Below are 4,089 nucleotides of genomic sequence, written 5' to 3' on the forward strand. Positions count from 1 at the left end.
CGGCGGCACGGCGTGAGTTCGCCGGGCACCGGAGCTCGAACGGGCGACGGCGGACGGAAAGCGGCGGAGGCGCAGAGGCGTGGAGCTCTGTGCGCGAAGGAGAAGAATGCGAAGAAGATGAAGAGGAACGGGCAGTTGCGTTTATATAAGAGAGAGAAAGTGGGCGTGGAACCGCTGGGCCGCGGCGGTTCGCCTCACGGCCCGCGACGGTTCGCGCCTTGGGCCACCACGTGGCGGAGGAATACACGCGCGAACGGAGGCCACACGGAGGCGCACGCGGGATCCCGAAGAGGTAGTGGGATCCGCTGCGGTGCATTAAATGCGTGCGCGGGAGTCGAAACGATGTGACGGCGGACAACCGGCGCGTCGATTCAAAGTGCGCATGTCAGCGACGGGCGCGGGACCCGATATATTCTCGACTTCGCCGAGGAAGGAGTAAAGACACATGGTGCCGGAAAAAAGAGGTGCCGGAACAAGCCTTGCAAAGAGAAGAAAAGGAACAAGGGTAAAGGTGCCGGAACTAAGCTCAAAAGATGAGTGACTAAACCGGTATCTTAAAAAGATGAAAACCTGGCATGGTCTGTAGGATAGAATCCTCCAGACTATACCAGCTTCGGGGACTAATGTTGGGGGGATAACCCCCGGTATGCCAAAGGCATGCCAAACCGGATGGTTTGAGCCATCAGGATACCGGTTTAATGTTCTTACCGGAAGCCTAGTAGGAATCCGGGAGAGCAAGGCTAAGCCGGTATCCCCAAAGGGGTATGCCGGAACCCGGTATAGAAGATACCGGAAAGGAGAGCCTGTCGGCAGGACTGGTCAAAGATTCTCTTCAGAGCAAGAAGACAAGGATGAGCTAAGCAAAGTAACTTTATTCAGAGCCCTGGCGCCAAAGAGAGAGGTGACGTCCAAAGAAGCCGGAGGACATCAGCAGCCCTGATAAAAGAAGGCCCCGGTGTCATCTATGATTAAAGTAGCTTTGTACAGTAGCCTGTTAAAGTAGCCCTGTACAGTAACTCTGTAAAGTAGTTTGTCCAGTCAAAGATGCCATTAGGGTTTCTTGCAGTGTAAGCCACCCTCTCCCCTATATAAGGAGAGGGGGCAGCCCTTCTTCACGGGCAAGCAAGTATGTACGCGCGTGTGTAGGAAGGCGAGCACAGTAACTTGTGAATCAATAAAAATGGTGATCTAGAGGGAGTTCTTCCTTGTGTCTTTCTTCTTCAACCTCTGGCCTTGGCCAAGTTCTTGAGGAAACCATCCGGAATCTCTTCCCACCTGATCGCAAACCCTCCCCCGAATCCTCTTGCGTCCATTCGGCCCCAATCTAAGCCATCCTATGGCATCTGCTCGTTCACCACGACGACACACATGTAATATAAGTTTGTGAGTGTGTTATGTATTATACAAAGTATATGCATAATAAATGTTTGTTTTGTATTTGCTTCTTGATTTCATTGTGTGACTAGTTCTGGGCATTGAGTTGATCTCAGAAAGCATTTGCATGGTGTAATTATGAGTAATCGCTCTTTGTTACAGGACTAGGGGGAAATGGCGTTAGTAGAAACCGAAGAGGCTCGCAGAGAGCGGGAAGCAAGAGAAAAAGAGGAGGCACATGCAGCAGCTAGAGCAGAGAATGCACCACCACCACCACACCCAATGATGCACCCAGACTTCCAACAGTATATGAGGGCAATGGAGGAAGATAGGAGGCGTTACCAGGAAAGCCAGAGCAAAAACATGCAAGATTTCTTTACCCACGTCATCAATGATAGGGGTAATGAAGGCAAGGGAGTAACACTATCGGACTTCGAAAATGCAAGACCACTACCATTTACATCAGCTCCAGAACCAATGGACGCTGAAGATTGGCTTATGGATACGGAACGGAAGCTGAAAACCGTTGGTTGCAACGATGAGGAGAAGATCAGATATACTACTTATCTGTTGTCAGGACCAGCAGCGTCATGGTGGGAGAACCTTGTAGCAGTACACCCTCCAGATAAGGTGTTCACCTGGGAGGAGTTCAAGAAGAAGTTCCGGGATGCTCATGTTCCGGACAGCGTGGTGGAGTTGAAGAAGAGGGAGTTTGAAGAACTAAGACGTAATCTTTGCACCCATCATGCAGTATGTTCGGGATTTCAACAGGTTATCCAGGTATGCACCTGAGGATGTAGATACAGAGGAGAAGCGGAAGAAGCGGTTCATGAAAAGCATGAATCCATACATGAAGATGCAACTGAGGTTGGCACGGACTGCCGAATTCCAGGAACTGATTGACTCGGCAATCACTTTCGAGGATGATTACCAGCAAGTCCAAGAGGATAGGAGGAAGAGGGCTCGTATAGAGCCAAGGAAGTATCCAATCAGTAAACCAACACCTGATCGGAGTTTCAAACCCCGATACCGACCTACTACTGGTAGCCAATACAACCGGGGAGGTCAGAATCAGAATCCAATCAGCCAAATCATCTGCAATAATTGTGGCCTAAAGGGTCATTTGCAGAAGGATTGTCAGAAACCCAGGATCATTTGTTATGGTTGTGGGAAGGAAGGACACATCAAGCCAGAGTGTCCAAACAAGGCGTCTTGGAGCGGACAGAGCTCTGGAGGACGAGGTGGAAATAACAACAACAACAACCGCAACAACAACAACAACAACAACCGCAACTACAACTACAACAACAAGAGGGGAAAGCCTTATGGAAAGCTGAATTGCACATCTTTGGAACAAGCGGAAGAGTCGGATCAAACAGTCTTAGGTACGCTAAGCATTCTTACTCATCCTGGCAAAGTATTATTTGATACTGGAGCAACCACATCATTTCTTGCATTGGAGTTTGTGGAAAAATTTGGGCTTAGATGTTCTAAGTTAGAAACTCCTATCACTGTTCTATCCGCGGGGGGAACGATCTTAGTAACCCACGTGAAAGAAGCACAAGTCCTAACCATATGTGACTGTGTGTATTTCGCGGACCTATTCATCATACCCATGAAGGACATATCAGTCATCCTAGGGATGGATTGGTTGACAGAAAATGGAGCGGTGATTAACTGTGGAGACAAAACAGTATCACTTCGTAACTCCATCGGAGGTCGAATAGTGTTCCAAGGAGATAAGTACAGTGAGTTGGAGATCGGATTGGAACTCAATAGTCTGAAGGAGGTGAGAATTGAAGATATTCCTGTAGTGAATGAGTTTCAGGATGTATTTCCTAAGGAACTACCGGGAATGCCACCCGATAGAGAGATAGAATTCACAATTGATCTGATTCCAGGCATAGCACCAATAGCACAACCACCATATAAGATGGGGCCGAAGGAATTAGTGGAACTGAAAGCTCAGATTGATGAGTTAGAACAGAAGGGATTCATTCAAGAAAGTGTGTCACCATGGGGTACACCAGTTATTTTTGTGGATAAAAGAGATGGCGGAAAGAGAATGTGTGGAGATTACAGAAATTTGAACAATGTGACTATCAAGAACAAGTATCCTTTACCTAGAATCCAAGACATTTTTGATCAAGTTCCAGGAGCGGGAGTCTTCTCGAAGATAGATTTAAGGTTAGGATACCATCAAATCAAGATCAAGAAGGAGGATGTACCAAAAACGGCGTTCGTATCAAGGTATGGACACCATCAATACTTGGTTGTACCATTTGGACTAACAAATGCACCAGCAATTTTCATGAATTTGATGAACAAGATATTCATGAAGTACTTGGACAAGTTTGTGATAGTGTTCATAGATGATATTCTAATCTATTCCAAAGATAAAGAAGAACATGCCAAGCATTTGAAGATAGTTTTGCAAACTTTGAGGGAACATCAGCTATATGCAAAATTTAGCAAGTGCAAATTTTGGTTAGATAGTGTTGAATTTCTTGGACATGTCATAACCAAAGAAGGCATAGCGGTGAATCCAAGCAAGGTTCAGTCCGTATTGGAATGGAAATCACCTAAAAATGCTAAGGAGATACGAGGATTTCTTGGTATGGCAGGCTATTATCGGAGATTCATAGAGGGATTTTCGAAGATTGCAGGACCAATGACCAAGTTACTCAAGAAAAATACTCCATTTGTGTGGACTGA

Source organism: Lolium perenne, chromosome 4 (genome assembly GCF_019359855.2).
Source record: "Lolium perenne isolate Kyuss_39 chromosome 4, Kyuss_2.0, whole genome shotgun sequence".
Lineage (NCBI taxonomy): Eukaryota > Viridiplantae > Streptophyta > Magnoliopsida > Poales > Poaceae > Lolium > Lolium perenne.